Raw genomic sequence first — 21,638 nt, 5'->3', positions numbered from 1 at the left:
ACCTATCTTAACCGCATTAACACCAAATTAAGCATAAAATTAACTAAGATTAGATTGACTCACCTAAATTAACTCATTTAAAATAATTAAATAAAATCTACTAATTTCTATGTATTACTACAAGAACTAAGCTAAATTATTATCAAAATTAAGCTCAAATAACTCTATATTATAGAGTTATCACTCAACAAATTAAAAGTTGAGTTTGAAGATAAGGTCAAACATCTAGAGAATGAAGTAAACGTGTTGAGATAGAAAAATGAGCAATTAAATGAATCATTCATTAAATGGAATATGAGATCACAAAAGCTTGATGAAATGCTTAAAACTCAAAAGGCTTTCTTTGATGAAGAAGATATAGGATATGATATGACACTAAGAGAGACAAAAATAAAAACCTTATTTGAAAAGGAAAATGAAAAACACAGTGCATCACACTCATGCATTTACTGTCACGAGATTTGCCATTCTATATATTTCTGCTCTCTTAAAAATGTTGGTCCCAATTAAATGTGCTAGAAGGGGGGTGAATAGCACAATTTAGCTCTTTCAAAAATTATCTCTAAGTGTAGACAAATGCAAAATAGATGAAAGAAAGAAAATAAAACAAAAACAGAGTAAATGAGACAGTAAAATTTAGAGTGGTTCGGTCCAAGACCTACATCCACTACCTTGATTATCAAACTAAGGATTTTCCAACCAATCCACTAAGAACCGGTGAAATTCACAAGCTTTCACCAAACTTTACAATGGCTTTTACTAGGCTTAGCTAAAACCTTTCACAATAGTTTTTCACGGGCTAAACTAAAACCCAACACCTAACTTTTCAAGGCTAAGTTAGAACCTTAACACATTCAAGCAAACCTAGCTTGAAACAACCACTTAAGTGACTCCCTCACTCTAAGAATTAAAGAAGAGAAGTAAAAGAAAGTACCTATGATCACAAGGTTGATTTAAATGGTACAAGGTTGAGTGCAGAATACAAATACAAAAGATTGGCGTTTAAGTGCAGAAAGGTGCAAAGGAGATTTTTTGGTTTTTCAGCTCTATGTGACTCAAATCTCTTTCAAAACTTCCAAAATCTAATTTCTAACCATTGGATGACCTTTTTATACATGGAGATACAATTCTGATGGTAGTTTGGCAGTTTAAAGCCATTGAAAATAGTTGAGAGTTGGTTCTAGCCGTTAATCTGTCTTCTAGTGCTCTGGTTCAAATTGCAGACAAAGAGCTCTCAGTCGACTAACTTTCTTCTTGGTCGACTAAGTTGGTTCTGTCTTTTGGTCATAGATTCTGGCAGAGAGCATTTAGTCGACTAACTTATTTCTTGGTCGACTAAGTTGGTTCTGTCTTGAAGTCCAAATTTTGGCAAAAAGCATTTAGTCGACTAACTCATTTCTTAATCGACTAAGTTGGTTCCGTATTGAAGTCCAGATTTTGGCAGAGAGCATTTAGTCAACTAACTCACATCTTGGTCGACTAAGTCAATTCTGTTTCTCAATACTCTTTAGCCTGCCATTTCTCCAATTTAAATTTTAGTCAACCAACATTCTTTATTATTTAACCAAAGACCTTCCTTTTTGTTGATTAATAATTTTTTTGCTTCATTTTCATAATTTTTTATATACACATTTGAAAGGTTGATTTATTATTTCCATATGATTTTTTGTCCTGCACACTTTAGTAGAAATATTAGACACAAATGAATGGGAATGTTTTATTATCATCAAAAACTAACGAAGCCAACAACCTTCCCCATTTTGATGATGACAAAACATTCCTTGATTAATAGCACAATGTCCTTTTATTCTTTTTAATTCTACAGAAAATAGGAATTGCTCCCCCTTAGTGTGTGCATATTTTGCTTATTTATTCCAACAAGTTTAATTCATGTCATACAGCTAATGACATTACATATTCAGAGTATTTATGTTGTCTTGTAGAATGATTAATAGTAGATAACAAGTTGACATAATATTATCAATGTTTTAGTTGACTGTCTGTCATCAGCATATTATTATCAAATTTTTCTTATACCAATCAATGTTCAACAGATATATCATACTTATTATCCATACATATTCACAGACATATTTCATTCTCGATGCTATACTATCAGCCCAAAATCAGTATCATTAAGTAAATTGAGATAATAGCAGAAACTTAAATGACAGAAATTTATTGACAGATTTAAACATTCAATCATCAATATGTCAATAACTAGAATATAACCATATCAGCATTCCATTTTTCACACAAAACATAAACACAGGATTAGCTAAAGTGTTCAATTGTCAACAGGGCAAAGATAGCAGGAAAACAAAAAGTAACAGCTAATATTCCTAAATTGCCCCTGGTTCATTTCTACTTCCTTTCTTTCCTAAATTCCTAGTACCTAAACCCTAACATTTTTTTTAATTTTTTGGTTCCTTCTCCCCCTAAGGTTCTGCCATACTTCTCCCCTAAATTTATAATATTTTAATAAATCCACAAGGGCTTGATTGGTTAAACTTAAGATTGATCTCACAAGAGCTTGATTAAAAATACAAAAACCTCCATAAATATAAAAAATTTATACCGAATTTATAAAAAAAATTAGAATATTATTATTTAAATTTTTTAGATTTTTTTCAATTCAAAATTATGAGTTTTTTTGAATTGTTAATAAAATAATCCTAAATGATTTACTTCTTTCTTTTAATTTTTCCTCGTTTCATCATTATGTGTATCTTTTTTATTTTTTTAAGTAATAAACGTTGAATAAAAAATATTATTATTATTTAATTATATTAGATTATGATATTTTGTATTTTTATTTTTAATTATTTGAGAGTAATTATGATTTTTCATATTTGTAAATAATTATTAACTAATGATAACAAAAAGTAAATAGACCTAACTATTATGAACAAATATATGAATGTCCATTTTGTTATGACCTAAAAAGTGCAGATCAAGTTAAACATCCCAATAGACAAGATATAAGAAGTGTACTATGATTTGAACTTTTAAATTGAATTAGATTAGGATTATGATTTAAGGGGTTGTTGGCCTATAAATAGATCTATCACTTCATTTGTAAATACATACTTGAATAAGATCTTCTTACTCCCTCTAAATATTTTCTCTTATATTTCTCTTATAGTTGTTCTTTTAAGATTTATTTCATAACACATTATCAACACGATCTTCTCTGATCTCTCAGGTTTTGGAATTATTTTGTTTTCATCATCTTCAAGTTTTAAAAAGATTTCAATGATTAACTTTTAATTTTTGATTTTAGCAAATCAGGTAAGTGTTAGTATTATTTTATTTCATCCTCTCACAAAAGGTTGTTTTTTTTTATTTCTGATTTTAGAAAATCAAGTAAGTGACTTGATATCTCTTTAGTATTTTTATTCCTTAAAAATCAACCTTATTATGAATTTTGCTAATATGTAATATATATTATATTTTGTCCCTTGCTATTAATGAAAAGTCATAATGTCCATTCCCTGAAGTGAATGTGAAGAACGAGCTACTAATAAAAAATTATAAATTCGTTCATTTTCTGAAGTAAATACGACGTCATTTAATAATTATGGTCATGATCATGAATCTATCTATTCCTTGAAATGAATGCTACATCATTAAATAATTATGATCATGGATATGGAAGAGGTCATCATAATAATTTATACTATCACTATTTTAATTAAGGATAATTTTGCCACCAGAAGTGGATAGATAATTTTACCACCAGAAGTAAATGGATACCTTAACTCATTAACCCATGAGAAGTGGATAATCCATCAAAAGTGGATAAAGACTTATAACCTAAAAGTGGATAAATAATGAAAAGATAAAAATGGAAAGAATAAAAGGAATATAGAAACAATATTTATCATTGGTCACGTACCTATAGTATGTCTTGAATTTTATCAAGTATCACTGAAAACTAAAACATCTTGTAATGATTTTAACCATGGCCAAGTTGATATAGCACATCAAGATATTTGTCCACCCTAAAAGAGGAATTGATTATGTCACGACCCGGAACTCCCATCGAGCCCGTGACAACCGCCGCGACGTCTCAATTTACATTCATTACCCAGAATGTCAACCGAGACCCCGCAAGGCTTTAATATCAGCTTCTCATTTCCCCTGTGGGTAGCTGTTTCCAAATACCACATTTTAAAAGATTTTAAACTGTTTCCAACTTAAACAAATGAAATAATAATTTCCGTCTCACAAGGGTATTTTTGTCATTTATCCCAAAAATCTCAAAAATCATCTAAAAATATAGTATGTAAGTGGAAAACACATATTTCTTAATCAAAAATAATTTTGGATGTCTAAAACATTCGTTTAAAATGGAATTATGACTGTTATAATAAAATAAAAATATTCAATAAAATATTCAATTTTCACATAAAACGATATTTTAAGAACACTGCATAAATAATTTTTATAGCGTAAAAGCAAAATAAATTCTTACATACCGTAATACAGATAACCAAAGTATAGAATTTAATTTACAGTGACACGTGGGCCCACGAATGATCAAAAGTATCAAAAGAAATGAACCTACAGTCTTTGGATGTGGCAAGTTCAACTGTAATCCTTGCCGATATCAGTTATCTACAATCTATTCTGAACCTGAAATAGGTGGAAATGAGGGTGGTGAGATTATAAAATCCCAGTGAGTAAACAAACATCACTCAAAATATCTAAAGTCGAGTAAAAGGAGACTATTAAAACATTTCATCAAACTGTAATTTATCATCTTTCAACTTATTTCAACCAAATGAAATCAATTTATTTAAAGCAAGTAATCAGTATGGCTTATGAATTTCTTAAAAAGCTTGGCTCATGCCAAAAATTATTATCATACTCAGTTATTTGGGATACCTTGGCCGAGGGCTATCCCAACTGAGTCCGCCAAGGCTATTAGAAAGTCATGTTTTTATTTTGAAAACATAGCCATTCCTTAACGTTGGCCGAGTTCCCCTTCACGAGGTGGTTTGGCGTGAAGTGAACTCTAAAAGTTATACCTCAGGAGTTACCCTACTCGCCTCTCCAACCGAGGTAAAAATATAACAGGATTCCGTGCCCCTCTAATAGGCTAGTCCACAGAATCCAGCCCACTGCAGCAGGTCAAACCCACCATACAATAAAATTTTGACAGCATGACAGGGCTAATATATTACTACCCAGCTTGCAAGGGTAAAATAAAGCAATTCATACAATTCATAAAAAACATAGCCCAGCCAGTCATACCAATACAATAACATAAGCCATTAATTCAATTTTAAATTTACAACATATCAGTGGTCTCCAATTACTCTATTTGCAAAATCGTTATTTCGTTTCAAGACAATTTATAAAATATTTTCATTTAAACTCATTTTGTTTACAAAACATAAAAATTTACCATTTGAACTCATTTTCATAAAATTCACCAAAACCGAATAAAAACATACTTTAGATAATTAAAATGATGGTAAGGTTACTCACCATGTCTAGAGTGGGGATTTTTGAAATACTCAGACTACTAGTCCTCGGGTGCAATTCCTTTGCCTTTATCGGAGGACTCACCACCTTGACACAGTAAAAAATCGATAAATTCACCACATTGGTAGTAAATTGAAATTAAACTAATTTAGACTACTAATGCTTGATATGGAATGCAAAAATGTCTAAATTTTTGCCTAAATGCGGTGTTAGCCTATTTCGATCTTTTACCCGATAAATTGATATACGCGTCCGTTTAAACTCCAAATTAATTTTTTTCAGTTTCTACACCTCAATTGCACCCAAATTGACTTAATGTCCCTCAGTGTGGTGCAAATTATCAGTCCCGATAACAAATTACGAAAATACCCCTAGTGGGTAAAAATTTGTATTTTTGCTCCGAAAATATCCATTATTTTTCTAGGCTCATAATTCATCATTATTCATCATAATTCCTCAAATAACCATCAAGATCAGCAGCCAATATTCCCCTAGAAAATTCAGCATAATGGGTTTCAATGGGAGAAAATTATATTTCTAGCTTATTTTTGCTATATTTCAATATAACTTAACTAAAATCACTTAATTCAATTAAAATCAACCAAAAATCAAGCTCAAAACTCATCCATGGAGGTTTGGCCAGCATGGGTGTCCATACCCACTTTCTAATTTTGCATGGAAATGAGAAAAAAATGCATGGGTAGTGAAAATCACAAGGAAAATCAATGAAATTTACCTTTTTAATGCTTGATTTCTTGATTTCTCTTGATTTTCTCCAAATTTTTCAGGTAGGATTCTTGTTTTTTTTTTTCCCCTTTTCTCCCCTGGTTTGGACAGCTGAAGAAGATGAGAATTCCGGAATTTTTACCTTTTTAAAGGCTAAAATAATATAATATTATTTTATTCATTTTTTTAATGTTTTATTAATTCCTTAAATTCTAGCCATCCATTTGTTTCCAAATTTTCACCATACACTTGTCCCAAATATCCATAGCTTAGGTAAAATTCTCAGACTTATCCAAAGTCTTGGTGGAGTAATTTTTGAAATTTACACTTTTACCCCCGTAAAAGTCAAAAATTACATTTTTGCCCCAAAAATTGAAAAATTGCCCATAGACATATTTTTCATCCCTTATACTCATACCATTCTCCAATTTGTCAAATTTGATCTAAATTCTCTCAAAATCTCAAATTTTATCCGCGAGTGGCAAAATTACGATTTTGCCCCTACACTCTAGAAATCACTGGAATTAAACTTTTTCACTGCCAAACCCTCAAATTATACTCCAATACTCAAATCATACTCCAATAAGTCAAATGGGGTAAAAAAAATCTTTTCTAAAAATTCTCATTGTGTCCTTGGGTGGCAAATGACCATTTTACCCCTGGACAGTAAAAATTCTAGTTTGACTTCAAATTGATCCTCGAACTCCAAATCACCATATTAAACCATTCTGGGACTTTAATATTCTTAATTTCATTTTAAATTCTCTATTTGATCTAGTTCGAGACTTAAATTAACTTAATTGTACCATTTGGTACATTGTCGTCTTTTAACGATTTTTCTTTCAGGGCTTTCCAAGTATGCAAGCATATTGTCAATCATATGAATGACATGGAAAGTATTTTATAAGATCGGGCTTGACAACACTATCCCCCTTAAAATAAAATTTTGACCTCAAAATTTCATGTACTGAACTCAGAGAAAATGTGGGGGTATTGTTTTCTCATATAATGCTCGAATTCTTATGTCTTCCCCTTTATAGGGAATTTCGATTTGTTCACCTCATTTACCTCCAATTCAACTCAAGTATTTCGCTTATGTCTATTATTATCCTTTAAAATCAGATCAACAATAACCTTCACAATTATGATATCTTATATTGAGACATTAAGCATGCTTCTATTACTATCATTAAGCTTGAACCATAACTCCATCTCAATCATACCAATTTCGATCGCATTTTATTCTTATTTAGGTATACCAATCACTATCTTATTACTTCATTCCATATCAAACTTCTCGACTTTCATTCATTCATCCTATCCTCATACACTATTGTGTAGTTTACAACATCATTAACACGCCATACTCATTCCTGTACATATCCTCAGCGTTCAGGAAAATTAATGGCTTTAATTATTTCTACTTATTTCATGTTTACTTTGCATTTAGGAAATTTCAATCTTCTTAATCCTATTAATCCATCTCATATGGCTTAATCGTACTATAGATTATATTCCCTTAACTATTTCTCCAAAATTCCTTAGGTCACCATAAATCGTCTTCTGATAAGATTCTTAATCGTTACATTATCTATACAACTCATCAAATATATTGAGTTCAAATCTTGAACCACTAAAACCATTATTCATTTAGTTGGGTACATCACTACTCCACACATACATATACATATACATTCAAATGTCTATATTCCTCATTATGTATACGAGTCTCTATTTTCAAATGCCTTCAGACTAATTTCTCTTAATTCATTCCCATCCACAATCAAGATTCAATAGAATAAGCTTCATAATTCATACAAATTCTCATCATGCCTGTGTATAGTTCCTCATCATTTATATACTTATATTCTCTTCTTATCGTTTCCAATTATATGCTTAAGTTTCCTTGTACTGTATATCATTGCATCACAATGTCATCTCCATTGAATTATAATCTATTATGCGTGTATGTTTTATAATCCCATTGGTATCTCAAAAATTTATCTTGACTTGATCATTGCATCTTATGCAATACTACAATTCCTAAAAGTCATCCTTATTCCTCGATTATCCTTCATGTCTCATATATATTGTATCCTTATTGCATTTCGATATTGATTTGTCACTTAAAACTCAGATTCATTTGAATCATGTATGCCTCACGCATTTTCGAATTCCAATTCCCATAATATATTAAGAAAGTTTCATTATCTGACTTCATTATCAAGGTTAACTTCTATCATCCTTTATTCCACTCTTTCATATGAATATAACATCATTCTTCCTTAACTAATTTATAAATTGTACTTGAAATTACAAGACTTGAAACTAAATTCTCCTCAAGTACTTTTTAATGTTAATACTTATACCACTCTCAGCTTATAGCTTCCTTTTTATAACTACATAACTTAGTGCTTGCTTTCACAAGATCCATGGCAGAACTTCTCTTGAGTATTTCCTTAGGGATATTTATTTTAAATTTATGTCTCATAACATATGATCATTTAACCCGTAACTTAGCCATTTGGCTCCTTAGCAAGTTTCAAAGTCACGCATCTTATGCCCATCATGTATAACTTATAATTCTTTCTCAAGGGCGTGTAAACATTCTTGAAACACTTAATCACTTATTTACTCTTTTATACACCAAGTATATCATTTCCATAAAGGCATGCCCAACTACTCATGCTTCAATTTATCTCCATGGGTTTCTAGCATGTCACCTAGTTTACTTATGTTGTTACTAATCCTTTCCTTTCAACAAGGTCAAGACAAGATCAGTATATTCTCATAACAATATTCTATATAAACTCATTTGCTATATCATTATTGAAATCTTTATTTACATTTTCCTCACTTGCTATTGACATCTCTTATCAGTATCTCATACATTCATCTAACCTTTCGCTCGCTTCCTCTTTAGTCTTTAACAAGACTTAATCTCTTGTCTTTTTTATTTCTTAAGATTTGACTTCAATCATCATATTATTCATCTTAACACTCCACATGTTAATTTATTTTTATGTAGCCATCTAAAAAATTCTCTAACTTTTCTTTCTCTTACATGCCAATTTATATAAGGCAATAATAAAAAAATAAAAAAAAAACTTTGCAATTTCACTCATCATCTTTATCTTAATACCTCCCAATGCACTTAAGACTCCAAACAACAAAGCTTAGCATGAAAACCAATGACCATTCTTCAACTCGTGTGTTTCATCTTCATGCCACTCTCAATTTGCTCTGCTTTCTAGCCATTAGGGGTTCTTAACGTGACAGCGTTTGATAGTCAGTACTGTGGCGTTGCAACGGTTTGAATTCACTTTATCTTAGCAACTCTTCCACCTTTAAAGCTACTACCTCAATTATTCACAATCGTGTGGCTTCCCTTCGAGTCTATACCACAATTAGCAAGACTAACTTTCTATCACAAGTGTGAAATCAAAACATTGATTTAACGTTTTTTTTTTTTTTGCCACTAGCATTCATATATCTTTACCATAACATTTAATACGAGTTTGTTTAAGCAAAGATCTCCAAATTTATTCATAGCTACATGTATCTCAAATTGCTCATCACTTATCATCAGTCCATAAATCCCACTCGAAAATACCCTTTCCATATTGTATAGTGATTTCACCATATAGCATCACTGCACGATGTTCCTCCATTCTACTATCATGGATACTCCATAGAAATTAATTAAAAGATTTACGTACCCTAACTAATGCTAATTCCATTTAATCATATCTTAAATACTTCAAACTTGTAAATTACAACTCCAAATGTATGTCCATATATTGATAATCTTTATATATTTCATGATCATGAAAACTACAACTTACAAACTAGCTTTCTATCATACGTACTTTATTAGAGCACTAATTTCAACTTATTTAATCTACCCTTGGTGGTATGTTAAAATCATCCCTGTCTCGGTTGCAATCCAGAGGAATCTCTCCTCTGTATATCCGTATGAGCTGGTGGAGATGGAGCAGCTACCGTAGCCCGTCCTAACTGTGGACAATCTCTCCTAATGTGACCCAGTTGATCACAATGAAAACATCGTGCAGGCCCTCTGCACGGCCCAACATGATAATTCCCACAATTTCTGCATCTACGTGAACTTCCTGAAACAGAAGAGTTTTTGCCCCTGTTTGGTGGCTGACTAGAAGATACACTTAGATTTCTCCTTTTTGCTAACTCAGCTCGCAGACTCTTATTTTCATTCGCAAGCTTCTCGGCTCTTAAAGCCATTCGCACCACCTCTTTAGCCACGGTTGCGTCCGACTCACCCATAAAAGAAACACAACTATGTTGCCTAGCCTCTTTAAGCTTCTTAGAATCAGAAACATCCAGCACTGGTGGTGGGACAGGAGGTGGGGATGGTGGTACTGAAGGAGCAGCCAGAGGAACTGTAGGAAGAGCTTGACCAGCTTGAGCCTGGCCAGCAATAGCAGTAAAGAAGGCTGCTAATGCCTGAACTGCCTCAAGAGGCATAGCAGGAATACTAGTAAGTGGTAGAGGAGGTGGAGGATGTGGAGGAGTCTTGGTTTGTTCAGCAGTAGGTGCTGCCCGAATGGTGGATGCAGTCAATTCCTCCTCTATTGCACCTAACTGACGACGTTGGAAACGACCTCTTCCCCTTCCAGCTGATCTAGTGAAACGTGGTTGTTCGCGTCGAGGAGACATAATAATCTATAATAGGGAACAAAGTGAGTTTAGGCAACCTCAGGCTCTATATGCTTATGCATGTATTTTATTCAACCTAACCTAACTTAACTCGGGGCCACACTGACACTGTAAATTTTTAAAACAGCTTTAAAATAACTTTAAACCCAAAACTCTAATCTTTCAAACCAACAGCTCTGATACCAACTTAATTGTCACGACCCGGAACTCCCATCGAGCCCGTGACAACCGCCGCGACGTCTCAATTTACATTCATTACCCAGAATGTCAACCGAGACCCCGCAAGGCTTTAATATCAGCTTCTCATTTCCCCTGTGGGTAGCTGTTTCCAAATACCACATTTTAAAAGATTTTAAACTGTTTCCAACTTAAACAAATGAAATAATAATTTCCGTCTCACAGGGGTATTTTTGTCATTTATCCCAAAAATCTCAAAAATCATCTAAAAATATAGTATGTAAGTGGAAAACACATATTTCTTAATCAAAAATAATTTTGGATGTCTAAAACATTCGTTTAAAATGGAATTATGACTGTTATAATAAAATAAAAATATTCAATAAAATATTCAATTTTCACATAAAACGATATTTTAAGAACACTGCATAAATAATTTTTATAGCGTAAAAGCAAAATAAATTCTTACATACCGTAATACAGATAACCAAAGTATAGAATTTAATTTACAGTGACACGTGGGCCCACGAATGATCAAAAGTATCAAAAGAAATGAACCTACAGTCTTTGGATGTGGCAAGTTCAACTGTAATCCTTGCCGATATCAGTTATCTACAATCTATTCTGAACCTGAAATGGGTGGAAATGAGGGTGGTGAGATTATAAAATCCCAGTGAGTAAACAAACATCACTCAAAATATCTAAAGTCGAGTAAAATGAGACTATTAAAACATTTCATCAAACTGTAATTTATCATCTTTCAACTTATTTCAACTAAATGAAATCAATTTATTTAAAGCAAGTAATCAGTATGGCTTATGAATTTCTTAAAAAGCTTGGCTCATGCCAAAAATTATTATCATACTCAGTTATTTGGGATACCTTGGCCGAGGGCTATCCCAACTGAGTCCGCCAAGGCTATTAGAAAGTCATGTTTTTATTTTGAAAACATAGCCATTCCTTAACGTTGGCCGAGTTCCCCTTCACGAGGTGGTTTGGCGTGAAGTGAACTCTAAAAGTTATACCTCAGGAGTTACCCTACTCGCCTCTCCAACCGAGGTAAAAATATAACAGGATTCCGTGCCCCTCTAATAGGCTAGTCCACAGAATCCAGCCCACTGCAGCAGGTCAAACCCACCATACAATAAAATTTTGACAGCATGACAGGGCTAATATATTACTACCCAGCTTGCAAGGGTAAAATAAAGCAATTCATACAATTCATAAAAAACATAGCCCAGCCAGTCATACCAATACAATAACATAAGCCATTAATTCAATTTTAAATTTACAACATATCAGTGGTCTCCAATTACTCTATTTGCAAAATCGTTATTTCGTTTCAAGACAATTTATAAAATATTTTCATTTAAACTCATTTTGTTTACAAAACATAAAAATTTACCATTTGAACTCATTTTCATAAAATTCACCAAAACCGAATAAAAACATACTTTAGATAATTAAAATGATGGTAAGGTTACTCACCGTGTCTAGAGTGGGGATTTTTGAAATACTCAGACTACTAGTCCTCGGGTGCAATTCCTTTGCCTTTATCGGAGGACTCACCACCTTGACACAGTAAAAAATCGATAAATTCACCACATTGGTAGTAAATTGAAATTAAACTAATTTAGACTACTAATGCTTGATATGGAATGCAAAAATGTCTAAATTTTTGCCTAAATGCGGTGTTAGCCTATTTCGATCTTTTACCCGATAAATTGATATACGCGTCCGTTTAAACTCCAAATTAATTTTTTTCAGTTTCTACACCTCAATTGCACCCAAATTGACTTAATGTCCCTCAGTGTGGTGCAAATTATCAGTCCCGATAACAAATTACGAAAATACCCCTAGTGGGTAAAAATTTGTATTTTTGCTCCGAAAATATCCATTATTTTTCTAGGCTCATAATTCATCATTATTCATCATAATTCCTCAAATAACCATCAAGATCAGCAGCCAATATTCCCCTAGAAAATTCAGCATAATGGGTTTCAATGGGAGAAAATTATATTTCTAGCTTATTTTTGCTATATTTCAATATAACTTAACTAAAATCACTTAATTCAATTAAAATCAACCAAAAATCAAGCTCAAAACTCATCCATGGAGGTTTGGCCAGCATGGGTGTCCATACCCACTTTCTAATTTTGCATGGAAATGAGAAAAAAATGCATGGGTAGTGAAAATCACAAGGAAAATCAATGAAATTTACCTTTTTAATGCTTGATTTCTTGATTTCTCTTGATTTTCTCCAAATTTTTCAGGTAGGATTCTTGTTTTTTTTTTTCCCCTTTTCTCCCCTGGTTTGGACAGCTGAAGAAGATGAGAATTCCGGAATTTTTACCTTTTTAAAGGCTAAAATAATATAATATTATTTTATTCATTTTTTTAATGTTTTATTAATTCCTTAAATTCTAGCCATCCATTTGTTTCCAAATTTTCACCATACACTTGTCCCAAATATCCATAGCTTAGGTAAAATTCTCAGACTTATCCAAAGTCTTGGTGGAGTAATTTTTGAAATTTACACTTTTACCCCCGTAAAAGTCAAAAATTACATTTTTGCCCCAAAAATTGAAAAATTGCCCATAGACATATTTTTCATCCCTTATACTCATACCATTCTCCAATTTGTCAAATTTGATCTAAATTCTCTCAAAATCTCAAATTTTGTCCGCGAGTGGCAAAATTACGATTTTACCCCTACACTCTAGAATCAATGGAATTAAACTTTTTCACTGCCAAACCCTCAAATTATACTCCAATACTCAAATCATACTCCAATAAGTCAAATGGGGCTAAAAAAAATCTTTTCTAAAAATTCTCATTGTGTCCTTGGGTGGCAAATGACCATTTTGCCCCTGGACAGTAAAAATTCTAGTTTGACTTCAAATTGATCCTCGAACTCCAAATCACCATATTAAACCATTCTGGGACTTTAATATTCTTAATTTCATTTTAAATTCTCTATTTGATCTAGTTCGAGACTTAAATTAACTTAATTGTACCATTTGGTACATTGTCGTCTTTTAACGATTTTTCTTTCAGGGCTTTCCAAGTATGCAAGCATATTGTCAATCATATGAATGACATGGAAAGTATTTTATAAGATCGGGCTTGACAGATTATATGATTGGTAATGGAAATATCCATTGTTGATTTTCTTCTCTTGAAAAAGGAAATGATCATTTGATTAGTAATGAAAATATCCGAAAATAAACTTAATAGTAATTGGCATATTTTAGTATAACTATATTATGAAGATGCTTTAATATGTTCTTATTATATTTAAATAATATGTTCTTACTATGTGTTTTAATTATGTATTTAATGTTCTTTCATGTTAAATTGTAAATTTCTTATTGTATATATCTTATTTTATTGAAGAAAAATATGGAAATTCATCTTGTTAAATCGAAAATCTTTGAAGTAAATATATATATATATATAGCAGATATTGCTACAACGCACACTATATTTAAAGACAAGAAATATTTTTCCCACTTGACAACAGAGAAAACCAATGTTAATGTAATATCTAGTAGTACAAGATTAATTGAAAGCTCTAAAAGAGCTCATATTTTACTACCTTGAGGAATAAAGTTTATAATAGATAATGTATTATATTCTATTAAGTCTCAAAAAAGTTTATTAAGTTTTAAAGATATTCGTCCGAATAGATATCATATTAAGACAACGAATGAAAGAGACATTTAATACCTTTATATTATATCTATTATCTCCAGTAGGAAGTGTGTGTTGAAAAAAAAATTACTCACTTTGTTTTCTGGATTAAACTACATAAATATTAGAATAATTGAAACTCATAGTAAACCAAAAGTATACTAATGATTTTAATATTTGGCATGACTGGTTAGACCATCCTAGATCAATATTAATCTAAAAAATTATTGAAAATTAATATGATCATTTATTGAAAAATCAAAAGATTTTTTAATCTAATAAAATACTCATATGTTGCTTGCTCTTAAGGCAAATAAATTATAAAGCTATCACCAATTAAAGTTGGGACTGAATTTTTTTACATTTTTTAAACATATTCAGGATGATATATGTGGACCCATACATCCACCATGTGAACCATTTAGATATTTTATGGTTTTAATTGATGTATTGACAAGATTGTCACATGTGTGTTTATTATCAACTCGCAATTTATCATTTGCAAGATTACTTGCACAAATAATTCATTTTTTAGCACATTTTTTTTATTATACAATCAAGACAATTCGTCTTTACAACGCTAGTGAATTTATGTCTCAAGTTTTAAAAAAATATTGTAAGTCAATTGGAATAAATGTTGAACAATTTGTTAGTCATGTTTATACACAAAACAGTCTAGCAAAATTGTTTATCAAACGCTTTAAACTGATTGTAAGGTCATTACTTATGAAATCCAAACTCCTATTTTGCATGCAGCAGCACTTGTACGCATCAGGCCAACGAATTATCATAAATTCTCTCCTATACAATTGGTTTATGGTCAGAAACCAAATATTTCTCATTTAAGAATTTTTGAATGTGTGGTATATGTTCCAATTGCTCCACCATAACTGTCACGACCCGGAACTCCCATCGAGCCCGTGACAACCGCCGCGAAGCCGCGACAGACATTCTTTCCCCGAATGCCTTTCGAGACCTCTCAAGGCTTTTGTACCAGTATTTCCATTCCTCTCTCTTTCTTCTTTTTTTTTGAATAATAAAATAAAATAAAAATATTAATTAAAATAATCTATTTTAATGTAAAACAATATATATATATATTTTTGAAACATCAAAAATTCATTTTCTGCACATAAAAAAAAATAAATTTATACATACTATAATATAGAAAACTGGAGTATGCAATTTAAATTACAATGACACGTGGGCCCCCAAATAACTGAGAAGGTTTAAGTCTATAACCTTGCTTTCTAGGATGCAACTCCGAAATTTACTTCTCGATGCAATTGACAGTCTATTGCCTATTCTGAGCCTGAAAAATGTATAAGAAGAAGGGGTGAGATTATAAAATCCCAGTGAGTAGACAAACATCATCAAAATAATCTAAAGCGAGTAATAGGAGACAATTAAAATAATTCATCTCAACCCATATAAATAATTGAATTTCATCCAATTACTCAACATGGCTTATGTATTTTTCAAAAACTTAGCCCTTGCCAAAAATCCATTCTCGGGGATACCCCGCGAAGGCATCTTACCGAGACCGCCAAGGCTGTTTATTGTCACACACACAAACACATTTCACCTCTAACAACACAGTCGTTCCTCGGCGTTGGCTGAGTCCTAGCTTCACGTGGTGGCCAGCATGAACTGTACTCAAATCCTACCTCGGGAGTTATCCTACGCGCCTCTCCAATCGAGGTAAGCTCAATAATTGGGAACCGTGTCCCTCTAATTAGGCTGGCCCACAGAACCCCCGTCACTACGGTGCCCACTTTATAATCCACCAACCAATAAAATCACAATAGTATGACATGGCTCACTTAACACATTCAAGGCAAATCAAAGCAGTTCACATATTCTTAAAATCATAAAAATAACCAGTCATACCCATATTTATCATAAGCCATTTAATGTAAAATCATGGATAAACAACACAATCATAGTATAGGTCTCCAATTACTCTATTTTTGAAATCATTATTAAATTTTCAAAAATTTTATAAAATTATTTTATAAAATCTCATTTTCCCATAAAACACAATAATTTTTCAATTAAACTATTTTTTCATAAAATCACACAATTAAATAGATCTACTCTAAATAATTAAGACGATAGTAAGTTTACTCATTGTATTAGGAGTAGATATACTCCTATTCTCGATCCTCGGGTGTAGTCTTTTACCCGTATCAGATAGCTCACCACCTATCCACAATACATGACACAAAAAATTCAATAATTTGTGTCAAATCAATATATATTATTTCAGGCTCTTATCCATGCGTATGCACTAGATAGGGTGTGAAATATTTGGACAATCGCTTAATCACAGTGTCCGACCTAACTCGCCTATACACGGTGTAAATTTCTAAAATCTCCAATTCAACTCCAAGTTCATCCATTTCAATTTCAATTATCCAATTATATCCACAATACTTCAATGACTGTGAATGTGGTCCAATTTATCAGTTCGAACCATAAATTACGCTTTTACCCCTAGTGGGTAAAAATTTTAATTTTTTTGCACCAAAAATTCCCATTTAATTTCCAACCTCATAATTCATCATTTTTCCATCTAATTCTCTTAAAATAAAGTCAACCTCACCCTCACACACCATTGGCTAGATTCGGCCTAGAGAAATTCATGGAGAAAATGAATATTTTTCTTGTTGTTTTACTCATAAACATGCTAAACTAACACTAAACACTAACATAGTTCAAAATCAAATTAATCTAACAACTTTCTCTCTCTAAACCCATATGATCATTTTTGAATCCATCATCAAAACACATAATTTAACCATGGAAAATGAGGAGAAATGCATGGAAATGATAAATCTTAAGCTAAGCTTGAAAAATCATACCTTTAAACACTTGATTCCTTGAAAAATCACACTTTTGCTTTGAATTTTCTCACTCTAGGGTTTGTTCTTATTTCTCTCTCTCTCCTGCTGGTTTTGGCTGACCCTCCAAATGAAGAATTCTGAAATTTTCAAGCCTTTTAATAGGCTTAATAAAATATTATTATTTTATTTACCTTTTAAATATTTTATTATTTTATTTTTTCTAGCCATCTTTTTGACTTTCTTTTTCTACCACTCAATCCTCTTCACTTATCCATGTCTTTCATGAAATTTCTAGACTTTTTCAAAGTTTTGGTGGAGCAATTTTTTAAAAAATTACACTTTTGCCCCTGTAAAGTAAAAAATTACATTTTTGCCCCAAAAACTGAAAAATTGCCCATAGACATATTGTTCATCCCTTATACTCATACCATTCTCCACTTTGTCAAATGTGATCTAAATTCTCTCAAAATCTCAATTTGGTCTGCGGGTGGGAAAATTACAATTTTACCTCTAGATAGTGAAAATTCCGGTTTGACTCCGAATTGATCCTCGAACTCCTAATTACCATTTTGAGTCATCCCTGAACTGTGAAACTCTTAATTTCACCTTAAAATTCTTATTTGAACTAGTTCGAGGCTTAATCGACTCAATGGTACCATTATGGGCAATATCGTCTTTTAACGATTTCTCGAACTTCCTAAATATACAAACATTCTATTGAGCATGTGAATGACATTATAATTATTTTACAAAGCAGGGTTTGACAATAACGCACAAAGATGGGTCCTCAAAGGAGATTAAGAATATATATTGGATATGAATCTCCATCTATAATTAAATATTTAGAACCCTCAATAGAAGATTTATTCACTGCAAGGTTTGCTGATTGTCATTTTGATAAATAAATTTTTTCAACATTAGGGGGAGAAAATAAATAGTTGGAAAAAGAAATATCTTGGTATACATTATCATTATCTAGCTTTGATCCTCGCACAAATCAATGTAAACAATAAGTTCAAAAGATAATTCATTTGCAAAATATAGTAAATAAGTTGCCAGAAACATTTACTGATTTAAAAATAGTAACTAAATCACATATACTAGTTACAAATGCTTCTTTAATTAGAATTGATGTAGGACAATCTACTATTACGAATGAATCTATGAGACACCAGAAGCGTGGAGATAAATTGGTTCCAAAGATAAAATCCTCGAAAAAGAAAATGAGCAAATATTCAAGATGGTTAGAAAGATGAAATGAAAATTCTAGAAGATACCCCTAACATAATTGATAAAATTCTAAAAAAAATGCAGGTGCCTGAAATTATTGAAAATAAAGAGATCTCAATAAATTATGTTATTACGGAAAAAGATGGAACCATAATGAAATAAATGTTGATGATATTTTTGTATATAATATTGTGCTCAATATTACAAAAAAAAAATGAGGATTTTGAACTTATATTTATTGAAAAATGTAGACAAAGAAATGATTGGCCAATGTGGAAAGACGCAATCAAAGTGGAATTAAATTCAATTGCAAAACGTGAAGTTTTTGGACTTGTAGTCCGTACATCAAATAGTGTAAGACCAATAAAATATAAATGGGTATTTGAGTGAATACGAAATAAGAAAAATGAGAATATGAGATGTAAAGCACGACTTGTTGCACAAGACTTTACCCAAAGAACTGATATTGAGCATGAAAAGATATATTTTTTGTGGTGGATGCAATTATAATTCTATATTAATTAGTCTAGCAATAAATAAGAAGATTGAAATGCATCTAATGAATGTAGCTACATCCTATTTATATGGCTAATTTGATATCGATATCTATATGAAAAATCTTAAAGGATTTAAGTTACCTGAAGCACAAAATTTGAATTCTTAGAGAGATTTATTCGATTAAATTAAATAAATCTTTTTATGGATTAAAGTAATCCAGACTCATGTGGTATAATCGCCTTAGTCAATATTTGTTGAAAGAATGCTATAAAAATAATCTTATATGCCCATGTGTTTTTATAAAACGATTCAAATCTGAATTTGTGATAATTGCTGTTTATGTTGATGAACTAAACATTATTAGAACTTCTGAAGAGTTATCAAAAGCTGTGGATTACTTAAAGAAGGAATTCGAGATAAAAGACCTTGAAAAAATAAAGTTTTATTTGGGTCTTCAGATTAAACACTTGATAAATGAAATTTTTATCCATCAATCTAATTATATGACAAAAGTGCTAAAATGATTTTATATGGACAAAACACATCTATTGAAATACCCCATACTTTGATATGGTGATAAATAAAGTTGATCAGATGCAAATTGAGGTCAATTAAAATGTTTAAAAGTGATAAAAGATGAAAGGAGTAGTTTAGGATAAAATATTCTGCACGCGAGAAAATAATAATAAAATAATAATAATGTTATCGGAGGAGAATTTGTGAGATAAAAGGTAATTCGGAACTCAAGTGAGGCATAATAAGGTATTTTGGGTACCAAGGAGACAAGATAAAATTTTTAAAATAAAATAATATTTTATTAATAAAATAATATTAAAATATTAATATTTAACCGGATGTCGAAATTAGTCATGAAGAAGGATCATATGATTGATCCAAGTGGGGGAGAAGAAATACAAGTGAATTTTTGGAGAAATGAGCGACAAAAGTGAAATATGCGTATTTTGTTAAGTCGAACCAACGCGGATAAGTAAATATTTAAATATTGTGGTAATATCGCGTTGAGGTGTAATTTTTATATTTCGGTGGTACACACATCGAGAAAGAATGTTAGATGAAAATTGAAATTTTTAGACGTATTAAAAGGATCGAAATTGGAATATAAAGATTAAAGGATATATAGTGAAATTAGTGAGAAAAATAAAATGATCCTAGAGTAAAAAAAAAAAATATTAGAAGACCAACATGGGCAGCAACCCATGTGGTCAATAAAAGAGTCAAAGACTCTTTACTTAGTGAATTGGAGGGGGGGCTAGCCATGTGGAGCAACAAGTGAATGAAGAAAAAAACAAAATTCTGATGTGGCCGGCCATGAAGGAAGTTTGTGGAACATTCAAGAGAGAAATAAAATATATATGTGTAATTGACCAAACTAAGTGAAGAAGACCAAGAAGAAAAGAGAGGTCGGTTGAGGGAGAGTAAAGGAGAAATAAAAGAGCAAAGGAAAAAGAAAGAACCCAGAGAAAGAAAAACAAAAAGAAAACCGTGCATGAGAAAGGAAAAGAGAGCTGAGTTGAGGGGTTGTTTTTGCTATCATTCAAGAAGGGAAAGAAAGCCATTTAAGGGCTGGAAAGAACTGTTTTTCTACTGGTTTTGGAGGTTGGAAAGTGCCATTTTTTTGCTGATTTTGGAAGCCAAAAAGTGTAAAATTTTGCAGCAGAAAATTTAAGGATTAAGGTGCTGTTTTGATGGTTAATTGTGGTTGTTTTGGCTGTAAATATTTTTGAAGGAAAGGTGCAGCTTAGCTGCTGAAATTTTAAGAAAAAACAAAGCAGCATAGCTGCTGATTTTGGAGCCAAAATAAGCAGCTGTAGCTGCTGAAAAATTTAGAGATAAAAAGCTAGGAAGTGTGACTGGTGGTGAGAGGGAGAGAAAAGAAGATATTGGACGGTTTGTGCATGTGAAGAGAAGAAAAAGGAAGACAACAAGGCTGCTGGACGGTGAGAGAGAAAGAAAGAAAGAAAAGAAAAGAAAAGAAAAGAAAAGAAAATAACAAGGAAAATGGGCATGGCCCAACAAGTAAGGAAAATTGGACATGGTCCAATAAAGAAAGAATGGGCATGATCCAATTAAAAAGAAATGGGAGAAGTCCATGAATAAGAGTCCAAAAACAATAAAGGAAGAAAAATCTAAAAGAAAAGAAAGGTGGAGATTTGGGCCAACCTAGCTTAATTGGGTAAAAATTTCTTTACTCTTCACCATGATTTATTTTGAAATTGGATTATATGGAGGCTAAATTATTTTATTTAATTATGCATTGGTTAA

This window comes from Theobroma cacao, chromosome 2 (genome assembly GCF_053813885.1).
Source record: "Theobroma cacao isolate CCN51 chromosome 2, ASM5381388v1, whole genome shotgun sequence".
NCBI lineage: Eukaryota > Viridiplantae > Streptophyta > Magnoliopsida > Malvales > Malvaceae > Theobroma > Theobroma cacao.
Note: the sequence above shows the minus strand (reverse complement) of the source record.